This window comes from Schistocerca piceifrons, chromosome X (assembly GCF_021461385.2).
Source record: "Schistocerca piceifrons isolate TAMUIC-IGC-003096 chromosome X, iqSchPice1.1, whole genome shotgun sequence".
In the NCBI taxonomy this organism is placed as follows: Eukaryota; Metazoa; Arthropoda; class Insecta; order Orthoptera; family Acrididae; genus Schistocerca; species Schistocerca piceifrons.
The window spans coordinates 216,984,223-216,998,859 of record NC_060149.1 but is presented as its reverse complement, the minus strand read 5'-3'; the positions used below and the strand labels follow the sequence as shown (position 1 = coordinate 216,998,859).

General features: G+C 38.4%; 1 protein-coding gene across 1 annotated transcript in view; it reads right to left on the bottom strand.

Annotated features, from left to right (window-relative positions):
• The window catches only part of LOC124721343 (delta-1-pyrroline-5-carboxylate dehydrogenase, mitochondrial-like), a 115,105-nt gene that overhangs the window by 45,982 nt on the left and 54,486 nt on the right, over positions 1-14,637 (bottom strand).

The window sequence follows — 14,637 nt, the reverse complement described above, 5'->3', positions numbered from 1 at the left end:
TCTTTTATCAGAATGCTATGAGGAAAATCACTTTATATGTAACAGCATTTTATTAAAAAATGTATGGAATGGAAATGAAAAAAATACAAAATACAGAGTAACTACCATTATTTTTATGGTCTTTTTTGTTCTTTTATTGCTACCATATAGCTATTATGAATGAATGACACCTGGGGCATTTTACTTAAGACCTATGTAACTTATCAATGCTGCTTCATATATAACTAAACACTCTAAAGGTGGATAGATTGTCACAAATATTTATTTACAGCTTACAACTAAAAGTAAGAACAATCAGAAGATGAAGCAGAACAGAGAAAAATTGAAGTAAAATGATGGGTGCACAGAGTATGAGGATAAAAAGTGAGGCTAGCAGATACATATGAAAGCTGTGACAAAAGGAATGAAAGAGATATTCAAAATTTCATTGTGCCCCAAAAAGTTGAAAGTTTAAGGAAGATTCCACAATATTTGCTAAAAATCTAGTTCTGGAGTATTGTGGCATGTAATATCTTTATATACAATTAGCAGTGGTACTTCGATGCAAGAATATATTGTTCAGAATGTTCTTCCAGTCATTGGAGGATAACAGTTTTAATCCCAAATGGGTTGTATGAAACAAATATCAGAATATTAATATACGAGACCTGTTCAAAAAATTCTGGACATTTATAATTTCACACTAATATAATGTGTAACTGCCAGATGTTTCATTGTTGCATGTCAGTTATTTTTCAGTGCTGTATTGAGTAGAACGTTGTGTCGCTGAGTTTGCAAATTTCGAGATGGCAGAGTTAGAGGAGCAATGCATCTGCGTTAAATTTTGCATGAAACTCAAGAAAACATTTGCAGAGACACACCAAATGATGCAGGAAGCCTGTGGTACTGATTCCTTAAGCCATACTCAGTGTTACAAATGGTTCACATGGTTTAAAAATGGCTGGACGGAAGTTGAAGGTGACCTTCACTCAGGACACCCTTCGATGTTTACCGATGGATGCTCATATCTGGAACACCAATGAAATTGCGCAGGCCAATCAAAGACTGATTGTCTTCAGAAGAATGTGACATTTCAGTTGGATCATGTCATGAAATCCTGACACAGAACCTTGGAATGCATCGTGTTGGCACTAAGTTCGTCCCACTGCTCATGAGTAAAGATCAGAAAGACCTATGCCTCACAATCTGTGAAGAGCTTTTGGATTGCACAAATGAGAATGAGATATTCCTTAAGAGAATCATAACTGGTGATGAGACATGGGTCTATGGATATGATGGTGAGACCAAGGTCCCATCTACACAGTGGGTTGGGAAAGGTTCTCAAAGACAAAAAAAAGCTCGTCAAGTCAGTTCAGGTCAGGTCTTATGTCAAAGCCATGCTGATAGTTTTCTTTGACGTTGAAGGATTAGTTCATCATGAATTCGTGTCGCAAGGACAAACTGTTAATCAATGGTACCATTGAGAACTACTGCAACACCTGCGAGAAAATGTGTGAAGGAAACAACCTGAATGGTGGGAAGACAACTTATGGCTCCTGCATCACAATAATGCACCCACACATTCATCCCCGTTAGTGCCCGACTACTGCAGAACAAACGAAATCACTTCACCCTCATATGCACACAACCAGTTCTGGATTATGCATGCTGTGTGAACAGGGACCTTGTCATTTTGGAACATTGCATCACCACTGAGAACAAACATTGTACCATGGATGGACATGACCAGCCAAAATGGTCACATAATCCTTGGCAGTAATCTGACCTTGCAGGGTAACCATGGAGCCCATGGAACATCACAGACAGCTGCCCAAATCACCACTGCACCCCCACCATGTTTCACTCTTGGAATGTAAATTAGGCGAGAAGTTGCAAACAGTGTGAAACAAGACTCACACGACCAAATGACACTCATCCGACCAAATGTCCCCATAACGGGCATTTTCATCACTGATGAGCAGGTTTGGAATTCAAGACTGCCCTGCTTCTGGAGCTCCCTTCATGGTGTTTTGGCACTGACAGGGTTCCTGAGTGTGACATTCAGTTCTGCAGTGACTTTTGCAGCTGTCATCCTCTATTTTGTGTCCCAATCCTCTTTAATGGCTGTCTGTCACAATCACTTAACCCACACTTTTATCCACATTGTAACTTAGCACGTGATGTTTCCGCATTCCCTGCATCCGGTATAAATCTTGGATACCGTGTCTCTTGAAACACCAAACACTTTGGCTCCCTTGGTTATGGAAGCACCTACCATATGAGTACCAATAATCTGCCCATGTTCGAATTCACTTAGCTCCAACATAATGCACTCATAACTATACAGAATACTGTTTTGACCACAACTGACACTTGCAACACACTGAGGACATTGCACAGGAGCCTTTTGTGGTCAAACACAGTGCTACAACATGCAGCCTTGGCTAGAATCTGTATTTAAATTCAAGCATGCGTTTCATGCAATGTTTCCATATTTTTGTCCAATCCCTGTATGTACCCTGTAGAGCAGTTCATGATGAGGAGAACCCTCCCTGGTATACAGCAAAGTAGTAAGTACTGCCATCCTGCGGGTGGTGGGAGCAACCAAGCGGGCGGTCAAAGTATATTGGACTGTTGGGGAGCGACTGAGCTGTATCCTCCTCGCATTGAGCTTTTGCCACTGGTTGGTGCTGACATCTAATGAGAATTGTCAAAATAATGAATAGTAACCACTGCTGATACACAAGTTTGCTCTTAAAATAAAAACAGGTTGCCTGCGCTGATCCAGTTGGATTTGTGCTACTCTATTTAATACATTTTTCCTACAATGAAACAGACTGAGGGCATTGCACAGGAGCCAGAAACAACACGATTTATTATCGTACCTTTCAAGCTCACTAGCCAGGTAGGTTTCAAAATTGTAATATAGGCCTAATAGCCTACTGAGGATATAGTAACACATTTTTAAATTTATTAAGATGCAGAGCCCAAACATAAACAACTTTTTTCTTTTTTTCTCCACAGATTGCCACATGTTAATAACAGTATGTTATAATTGTAGAAATATAATGAAATTTTTTTTATGAAGTTCAGTTCCGAATGCCGAATATTTTAGAAAAGAAATTGCAGATATTAAGAAGAAACATGCAGAATATAACAGAGTAACAGAAATATGAATGTATACCAGGGTCTACAAACCATCAGCTATCAGTGTGCCTAATATGTGAAAGAGTCTTCTCTAATAAGGCCATGAAGCTTTCCACAATAAATGAACACCTAAGAAAGGCACATCCTGACAAGGTGACCACAAATTTAACTTTCTTTAAGTCCCTCCAAATAAATTTGAGGAGCAAACTACTCTCTCAAACATGTTTCGCAAGGGTTCACAGCAAAATACTGATGGTTTACTTGCAGCATACAGTATTTCATTGTTGACAACTAAGTCTGGACAATGGCATACAATAGGTATGGGATTCATCCTACTATGTGTTGGTGAAGTACTGCAATCTGTGTTAAGTAAGTCACCATAGAGGATAATCAAGACTACACTACTGAGCACCAGTTCTGTGCAAAGGCAAACAGATGAAATGGTTCATAACACAGAAAGCATGTTATACTCTACACTTAGAATGGTTGATTTTGCATTACAACTTGAGTCAATTTTACCAGAGTCTGCATCTTTACCTTTAGCTTGTATGTGCCTTAAAAAGGATGTAAAAGCTTGGTTCATGAGCTACTATTTGCAAGGCTACTAGACACCAAAGGAGAATCAATATATGGTGTGGTATTGAACAATTCTTCAGAAAGAAGGAAAACCCAATGAAGAAAGCTGTTCTGGGTGGGTTTAGAATTCACTTTGTTATTCATCACCAACATTTAGTGGCAAGAAACCTAAGTGACTGTTCTTACAAATCATTTTAAACTGTCATTGCTGCAGTGAATAAAATTAAATCCAAAGCTCTCAATGACAGACTTTTTTGGCTGCACTGTGATGAGCATACAAAAGTTAAATGTCTATCAAAAGGCAACTGTGCTAGGATATTTTATGAACTCTTTGATATTGTTGTGGAGTTTCTTGAAAGAAAGAATTCATTGCTTGGTGAAGTATTAAAAGTGATCAGACATGATGTTGCATACTTGTCAGGTCTGTTTGCAAAAGTTAATAAAATTAAGGTCCAACTGCGGGGTAACAAAACCAGTCTTCTCAAAGCCACATCTGTGAGCTCAATATTTGTTTCAAACTTGGCTTCGTTCAAGAGAAACCTAGGCTGTTGAGAGTTATACTGATTTCCAAGCCTCTCGGTGTTAGATAAAAAGAATGGAATTCATGCTGCTGATCTGCAAGTTTACTGTGATCATTTGAGTATGTTGCATGAAGATATGCTTGAATGACTGAAGAATCTGCTTTTGATAGAAATTCTTGACTGGGTGATAAATCAAGTTTCAGGTATTGGGAAAATGGGAATTTTGGAGGAATAACTAAGGAAGCTAAAAAAAAAGAATGAGATCTCAAACCAAAATTTAAGATTTCTTATCAGAAGTTTTGCCCACAGAAAAAGATCACTGACCAGTCTCCTGCAGTATGGAGATAATAGTGGATTAAGAAGATTCGTATTTCATTCCAAACATTGTATTTGGTAGAAGATGGTTGCAATGTGGTGGTGCAGCATGTGGTGAAGCAAAGACATTAACTTAAGATTACTCAATGTCGAGATCTGAGGCTCTTATTAACTGGATTAAACCAGATATCGTAAAATTTTATATAGACATAAATGCTTCAAATAACATGGGTGTTTCGTCAAATCCACATAAAGAGCACAAAATGACAAAAAGAAGGTGCTTCATATGCTACAGAAGCAATAGCTAGCATAACAATTCATTTTTAACAAAGATGATGTTCTTTTTAACAAATACTCAACATGTCAGCCATCATTCATCAACAATAACTGTAGTCCAGGGACTATGTTGTGAACAGCACTGTACAGGATATCAGTAGGTATGGTGATAAATTGCTGTCAGATACTGTCTTTTAGCATCTCCAATGAGATTGGACAATCATGGCAGACTTGCGACTTGAGGTAGCCCTACAACCAATAATTACACAGACTCAAGTCTGGGGATCGGGGAGGCCAAGCACAATGGAAGTGGTGGCTGAGCATGTGATCCCCACCAAATAAAGTGTGCAAGAGAGCTTGGATGGAGCAAAATCATGCCTTTTCTGGTAAAGTCACCATGCTGCAACTGCTGGCACATCTGACTACCTCTTTCAATACGGCTCATTTTATACACAATTCTCATGCGGTGTCACTGATGTGTTGCTGTCCAGCCCCATCAGTTGACCAGTTTTTTGCACTTGTTTTCAGTTTCAATAAAAACCCATATCATTTCTGTGAATTAGTGCATTTTCAAATGTTATCGGACTTCTCAGTAACCCTGTATCTTCATCAAGTCGATCCATCGCATTAAGGTTTTTGAGTGTTGACTCAGAACATCAATACTATTTTGTCACATTTCAAAAGTCATTGTTTAGTTATAAAATTTAAAATAAATGTCAATTTGTTGTTTTAAAACAACACACCCCTTTCTGCCAATTCAACTGTGTTTATACCGAGTGCAGCAGACTCTCTCTCTCTTTATTACTCTATTTATTCTTTGGCCACTGCTTTTCCAGTTGGTCAGCCCAGCAATAAGCAACAGTAAGTATCAAATCAGTGCTTTGTTTATGTTTTACTCATCATAATGATTTCAAAGAGACATTTGATTTCAAGAAGTAATCTTATTGTGTTTATACTCATATTTTATCTGTATAAATCATAAATGTGGGCAGAATTATGTGAAGAACATTTTAAAAAATTTAGAAAAATGAGAAAAGCTTTGTGGGCGACCTTCCCATATTTAGATTTTAAAGATCAATATAGGAAAATTTAGGGGGGCACTAAGGACGAGTGCATTTGGCTAAGTGGGTGGTAGACTGAATATACTTGTGAACCACTGGTATATAGTTACTGTAAAGAAATTTCTAAAGTGGCCGAGACTACTGTATAATAGGTATGAAACAAAGCATAGGGCTATAGATATGGAGATCTACGTGAAATATGTTTGGCTCTCATGAGAGCAATGTGTGAAGTATTCAATGACTACCACAGCAAAATATTGTCAAAACACGTTTCATACAACCCAAAGAAATTCTGGTCATGTGTAAATGTTGTTAGTGGCACCAAAGTTAGTGTCCAGTCATTCATTGATGAGACAAGAACTGAAATTCAGTGTAGCAAATCAAAAGCAGTAATGCTTAACTCCATTCTCATATGTTCCTTTAAAAGGAAAACCCACAAATATTGCCCTAATTTAATTCTCATAGCATCTCATTTTTGGTTCAAGAATCATGAAAGAAGGTTGTATACATGGAAGAGGCCTGGAGATACTGGAAGGTTCCAGATAGATTATATAATGGCAAGACAGAGATTTAGGAACCAGGTTTTAAATTGTGAGACATTTCCAGGGGCAGATGTGGACTCTGACCACAATCTATTGGTTATGAACTGTAGATAAAAACAAGAAATTGCAAAAAGGTGGGAATTTAGGGAGATGGGACCTGGATAAACTGACAGAACCAGAAGTTGTGGAGAGTTTCAGGGAGAACATTAGGGAACGATTGACAAGAATGGGGGAAAGAAATACAGTAGATGAAGAATGGGTAGCTTTGAGAGATGAAATAGTGAAGGCGGCAGAGGATCAAGTAGGTAAAAAGACTAGGAGTAGTAGAAATCCTTGGGTAACTGAATAAATATTGAATTTCATTGATGAAAGGAGAAAATATAAAAATACAGTAAATGAAGCAGGCAAAAAGGAATACAATCATCTAAAAAATGAGACTGACAGGAAGTGTAAAATGGCTAAGCAGGGATGGCTAGAGGACAAATGTAAGGATGTAGAGGCATATATCACTAGGGATAAGATAGATACTGCCTACAGGAAAAGTAGAGAGACCTTTGGAGAAAAGAGAACTACTTATATGAATATCAAGAGCTCAGATGGAAATGCACTCCTAATCAAAGAAGCGATAGCAGGAAGGTGGAAGGAGTATACACAGGGTCTATATAACAGCGATGTACTTGTGGGCAATATTATGGAAATGGAAGAGGATGAAGATGAAATGGGAGATATGATACTGCGTGAAGAGTTTGACACAGCACTGAAAGACCCAAGTCGAAACAAGGCCCCGGGACTAGACAACATTCCATTAGAACTACTGATAGCCTTGGGAGAGCCATCCCTGACAGAACTCTACCATCTGGTGAGCAAGATGTATACGACAGGCGAAAGACCCTCTGACTTCAGGAAGAATATAATAATTCCAATCCCAAAGAAAGCAGGTGTTGACAGATGTGAAAATTACCGAACTATCAGTTTAATAAGTCATGGCTGCAAAATACTAACGAGAAATCTTTACAGACGAATGGAAAAACTGGTAGAAGCCAACCTCGAGAAAGATTAGTTTGGATTCTGTAGAAATGTTGGAACACGTGAGGCTATAACAACCCTATGACTTATCTTAGAAGATAGATTAAGGAAAGACAAACCTACATTTCTAGCATTTGTAGACTAAGAGAAAGCTTTTGACGGAATACTCTCTTTCAAACCTGAAGGTGTCAGGGGTAAAATACAGGAAGCGAAAGGCTATTTACAATTTGTACAGAAACCAGATGGCAGTTATAAGAGTTGAGGGGCATGAAAGGGAAGCAGTGGTTGGGAAGGGAGTGAGACAGAGTTGTAGCCTATCCCTGACGTCATTCAATCTCTATATTGAGCAAGCAGTAACGGAAACAAAAGAAAAATTCGGAGTAGGAATTAAAATACACGGGGAAAAATAAAAACTTTGAGGTTCACCGATAACATTGTAATTCTATCAGAGACAGCAAAGGACCTGGAAGAGCAGTTGAACAGAATGGACAGTGTCTTGAAAGGAGGATATAAGATGAACACCAACAAAAGCAAAATGAGGACAATGGAATGTAGTCGAATTAAATCGGGTGATGCTGAGGGAATTAGATTAGGAAGTGAGACACTTTAAGTAGTAAATGAGTTTTGTTGTTTGGGGAGCAAAACAACTGATGATGGTCGAAGTAGAGAGGATATAAAATGTAAACTGAGAATGGCAAGGAAAGCTTTTTTGAAGAAGATAAATTTGTTAACATTGAGTATAGATTTAAATGTCAGGAAGCCATTTCTGAAAGCATTTATGTGGCATGTAGCCATGTATGCAAGTGAAACAAGGAAGATAAATAGTTTAGACAATAAGAGAATAGAAGCTTTCAAAATGTGGTGCTACAGAAGAATGCTGAAGATTAGATGGGTAGACCACATAACTAATGAGGAGGTACTGAATAGAATTGGGGAGAAGAGAAACATGTGGCACAACTTGACTAGAAGAAGGGATCACTTGGTAGGACATGTTCTGAGGCATCAAGGGATCACCAGTTTAGTATTGGAGGGCAGCGTGGAGGGTAAAAACCATAGGGGGAGACCAAGAGATGAATACACTAAGCAGATTCAGAAGGATGTAGGTTGCAGTAGGTACTGGGAGACTAAGAAGCTTGCACAGGATAGACTAGCATGGAGAGCTGCATCAAACCAGTCTCTGGACTGAAGACCACAACAACATCACTGGAAAGGTGAGTGAAATAGATATTAGCATCAGTGGCATTGAGAAACAGCTTAAATCATTAAACTGAAAAAAAACTGTAAGACCTGACGGAATCCCAATCAGTTTTACGCTGAATTTGTGTTGAATCAGCCCATCTTTCAACTATTATCCAACCATACATCCCTCTAACAAAAAAACAATACCTAGTAGTTGCAAGAAACAACACGTCACACCTTTCTACAAAAAGGATAGCAGAAGTGACCCACTAAACTACCATCCAAATAGCCCTCACATTCGTTTGTTGTAGAATCTTAGAACATATTCTGACCTCAAACATAATGAGGTACTCTGAACAGAACAACCTCCTCCATGCCAACTGGCATGGATTCTGAAAACATCGATCGTGTAAAACCCAACTTGCACTTTCCTTACACGACGTCCTGAAAGCCACGCATCAAGGCAGTCAGACAGATGCAGTATTTCTAGATTTCTGAAAGGCATTTGACTCAGTATCCCGTGTCTGCTTAGTATCACACATATGACCATTTGGGATATCAAGAGTAATTTGTGACTGGACTGAGGGTTTTAATTTTTTTTTTTAGGGAGGATGCATGAGAGTGTGGTAGAACACTTGCTGTTGATGTTGCATATTAATGGCCTTGTAGACGATATTAATAGTAAACTCAGATCTTTTGCAGATGCTGCAGTTATCTGTAATGAAGTCTGTCTGAAAGAAACTGAATACATATTCAGTCAGATCTTGATAACATTTTGAAGTGGTGCAAAGATTGGCAACCTGCACTGAATGTTCAGAAATGTAAAACCGTGCACTTCACAAAAAAAAGTATAGTATGCTATGACTATAACAAAGATGAGTCACAGATGGAATCAGTCAACTTGTACAAATACCTGGGTGCACCAATTTGCCAGAATACAAAACTGAATGGTCACATAGTCTCAATTATATGTAAAACAGGTGGCAGGCTGCAGTTCAGTGCTATAATACTAGGAAAATGCAATCTGTCTACAAAGGAGACTGCAAACAAAACACTCATGCAGTCTATCCTAGAATACTGCTTAAAAGAATCAGGATGTAAAAATGACATAATAGTGACTTTTCTTACTGTGTTAAATTATACTCCACTTCTTCCCGAACAAGAATATCTATGTTTTTTGTATACTGACTTATACTGTTAGGAAAGAGAGAGCATGACAATTTGTCAATTCAGCTGTGTTAATCCTGGATGTAGCAGACTCTCTTCCTTTACTCTATCTGTTCTTTGACCACTGCTTTCCATGTTGGTCACCCCAGTGCTAAGAGAGAGTAGATAACAGTTGAACATCGAAGCAGCACTCTGCTTAAGTTTTACTCATCATATTGCTTTGAAGGAGACGCTTGATTTCAAGAAGTAATCTTACTGTTTATACTCATTAGAAACACTGTGTGGGCCACATTCTTTCACAGAACTGCTAAATATGAGGACCCCTGTCATTCTCCCTACCCAAAGGGCCCTGAGACATGTTGTAAGTATCAGAGCGCTAGTGTAACTGATGATGTATATAGACACAATCATCTCCATCAATGTTAAAAGCAGATGTGCTATAAAACCTAACTATAGGGACTTTGCTAGCAAAAACTTGCTTGCTTGCTAAATGCAAATGTGAGAACTCTAATCCCCAACAGAAGTCTCAATAACCACATGTAGAATGCTTGCCTATAACAGTGTGTATGGGCCTCAAACACCTAAAGACTGGTGTTATGGATGCAGTGTTGTGTTTCAATGATGGGTCATGTCAGCAGGCTGAAAATTTTCACTGATATGGGGACTGAACATAAAGGAAGTGTTACTGTCAATTGATCAGCTGAGGGTGCAAGAGGCTGAGAAAAGTACCCTACAGATGAGAAGAGGGTAAAATTCAAAAGAGGGCCTCTGAATATAAGTTGGAGGATACAGAAACCCATGACAATGATAGCTACGGATCTGGCGAGTTTTAACTCTGAATGTAAGTTGAACACATTGTATCAATGACATTAAATGTATTTTCCCGAAAGTGTTATATTTTCAGTTGTAGGAGCAATTTTCTCCGAAACTACCATATTTACCTGAGTATATGATGACTCTGATTTTAAGACAACCCTCTCTTTTTCAAGAGACTTCTGGAGGAGTTTTTTTAAACATATTCTGTCTAATCAAAATTGCAAACTGTTTTATTGACATTATGTATCCACCCAAAACGTTAACATTATATCTATTCTAAATTTATGCCTTTTATTGGTTGTCTACGTTTTGACAAGACAAGGAGAAATAAAATAAACAAAATGAAATGATTTACATTAATTTGCAGATTTTTCTTTCCTACTTTTTTCAACTGCTGGCATCACTATTTTGAATAATAATAATAATAATATAACTCTTCTATGCTGGTCCCAAGCCCGGAGTCTCATTTGCAAGAGATGAGGAAGGAGGAGGGGGAGGAGTAACAACTTTGTAAAAAAAACTTGAGTCCATCTGGCTTCAGATGGTAACACCCAGCAAAAGCTCCTGTCTAGGATTACCAGGTGAAACCTGGTCAATGGTCTCAAAGGCAGAAGAGGAATCTCAGTTCTCAAAGGCTGAGAGAGCGGAATAACCTAGTGGAGTAAACCACGAAAAACAATCATTTCGGACAAACAATCCAATTGTATTTTGGAATTTATTTCCTCCACTTACACAAAACAATTTCATATACAGAATGGAAGTATCACTATATAAGAGCACTACCCTAGTTAGTAACTTGAAAAAGGAATCCACCATTGCAATGCGCAATGTATCAGGACCTCGGATTCTGGGGAGTCCCACTATCCACATACAAGATGAGTCAGAGCGCGTTTAAACACCTTCCAAACTGAAATTCAGGAAGAAATGCTTCATTGGGACCATAAATGTAAATTCGCTCCTCCAAGTCAGAAAACAGAAAGAATTGGAAAAGCTCCTGGACGAGCATGAAATTCAGATCTTGGCTGTACAAGAGACCAGATTCCTAGATGAGCACATCAAGAACACACAACACTACAGAGTATTCAAAGGAAAGCCAGCAATAAAGAGAATTGTTAACACCCCTCTCCTGGGGACTGCTTTTTACATAAAAAAAAAACCCATAGTGAACAATGTCATACACATCTCATCAAAATCTGAAAGATTATCCATGCTGACAATCAGGTGCAAAAACAAGAAAGACAACAAGAAGAATCCACAGAAAGTAGATGACTTCTGGGATCTACTGGAAACAGAAATCTCCAAGATACCTGTGAACCATACAAATATCCTTCTGGGAGACTTCAACACACAGATCGGGAGAGAAAGAAAATATAGAGAGATAGTAGGAGACTACCCAACACACAGGAGAACAAATCAGAATGGAGAAAGGCTCATTGGACTCTGCAAAACTTTCCCGTTGAAACTAATTTCAACTCATTTTCGGAAACTCCCAAGAAAAGCAAAGACATGGGTATCTCCAAATCCCAACCTACGAGAATTCCAATTAGACCATGTAGTAACAACCAGGACAAACACTAGAGAAGTGATGAATGTTAAAGTAATTTGAAACTGTAAATTTGACTCTGATCACTATCTCTCCAAAGTTAAAATGCATTTTCTCCCACCAAAACGAAAGAGAGATGCACCCAAAGTGACCAAATATAACACCAACTGAATGAACATCGACCAAGACATTATAAATAACTTCAGAGAAGAGATCTGCTCCTCTAGAACAGAGACCTGGCAACACCTCCATACAGGGATCTATGAAGTCGCAAAGAAGACACTCGGTCTGACAAAGACAAAACAGACAATCTGGTGGAATGAAGAGTGTGAGAAAGCACTCAAAAAGAGAGTTGACACATGGAAAGATGGAAAAGTTCAGGAAATATGGAACACTGGGATCAATTCAGAAAACAAAGAAAAGAAACATCAAGGATATTCTGCAGAGTCAATCAATCATTTGAGAACGCAAAACTACAAAATCTCCAGGACAGCTTAGCAAAAAATAATAGCAGAGATTTCTTTCAAACTTTCAAAGCAAGCTCAAAGAATACCAGCTCCCAAGTGTAAGCTTCAAAAAATGAACAGGGCAAAATTGGATTGAACAATCAAAAAAACTGCAATATACTAGCTGTTCCACCTCCAACCAACAAACTGTAAGTTCTGGCTCCTCCTAAGAACTTTTATGATATGTCACGAACAAAAGAAAAAATAAAGGAAACCCTAAAAAGTCTCAAAAACAACAAGGTCAACGGAAAAGACTCAATATTACCATATTTACTCAAATCTAAGCCACACCTGAAAAATGAGACTCGAAATCAAGGAAAAAAAATTTCCCCGAATCTAAGCCGCACCTGAAATTTGAGACTCGAAATTCAAGGGGAGAGAAAAGTTTTAGGCCGCACCTCCAACTTGAAACAAAGTTGGCCCATTGTAATATGAGACACAGTTTAGGTCGAATGAATGACGATACAGCTACAGTAGTTTGGTTCGAGTCGTAAGCTTAGCAGTTAAGCTTTACCAGGTAGCCATTGCAATGCGTCAGATGCTCTGTCCGTACTTATACGGGTACCCTTCCTTTTTCATGTGCTTCGTGTGGTTTGAATTTATTGCTTATTTTTCTTTGATCTGATAAGTGCCGTTCTCTTTGTTATAGGTGTTTACGTCACTCTAAGCTGAAAATGCACTATTGTACTGTGTCATGCATTGTTTGTCGCATTCTGATAATGAGTGTTTACGACCTGTCCCCGCTTGCGGCATGGCTTGCTTTTGTGCGCGCTACCGCTGCTTGCAATTTAAAAAAAAAAAAAAGAGAGGAATCATCTCATTAGCGAAACAATGGCAAGAGACTGCTATTTGTTGTTACTTGCACTGATGCTTTCTTTGATAATGATCAACAAGCACCAAATAATAGACTGCGTATGATAGAAGATGTTCTGAACGAGAGTTTAGCGAAAATTTTTCTCTGTTTGAAAATCTTTGCAGACGCCTCTTTAGTACGTTACATTCTGCACAGAAATTGGAGTCATCTTAGATTTAAAAATCTAGTCAATTGCCGTGCTTCATTTCTGACTGTATCACTATTAGGCATAAGAATAATGTGAATATAAACATGACATAATATGTATATTCTTCCGCATTTTCTGTTGTCTCACTCGAGTTTCGTAGTTTATTAGGCAGACAGGATTTAAATGAGATAGCAGCAAACACGAAAGAATACATGGCAAAATGTTTATATTAAAGAATACATGGCAAAATGTTTATATTCGTATTATTCGTATGGTGAAGAGAATACTGCAAGTGATTCACAATTCATAAAAGTTCCTATTAGTAACCATCTCTTCACACAGGTAGGAAAAAAATCAGAACGTAGAGTTGGCCATATTGACAAACATCCCAAACCGTCTTGCCAGTCGGATTTTCGTAGTACATTGAAATGCTGCTACTTTCGAAGATGAACAATACGGAATTTGTATTTACTTCGTTGGATAATGTATGAGAATGCAGTGGTCGAAACTCGGGGCGGAGAAAAAAGCTCGTCTTCCACCTTTTCTTTTTTTTGGCACAGAGGTTTTGGTGCCAGTATTTATCTTTGTGCCTGCAAAGCATGCCTGTGTAGCGTCACATATATTCAACAGCAGAAGTTAGTTGTGGTGGCACCTACCAACATTTTTCAGAACTTCCGCTTACTTTGAACTCGATTCTAAGCCGCAGGCGGTTTTTTGGATTACAAAAACCGGAAAAAAAGTGCAGCTTAGATTCAAGTAAATACGGTAGTAGATATGCTGAAATGGGCAGAACTGGAAATCCTAGACGACCTATGCCGAATCTTCCAGCAAATATAGGAGACAGAAAAACTGTCAGATGAATGGAAAATGGCAGTGATCCACCCACTCCATAAGAAAGGTGACAATCAAGATGCAAACAACTACGGAGGCGTGTCACTACTCCCAGTCACCTACAAAATCCTCTCAAGATACTGCTGAAGAG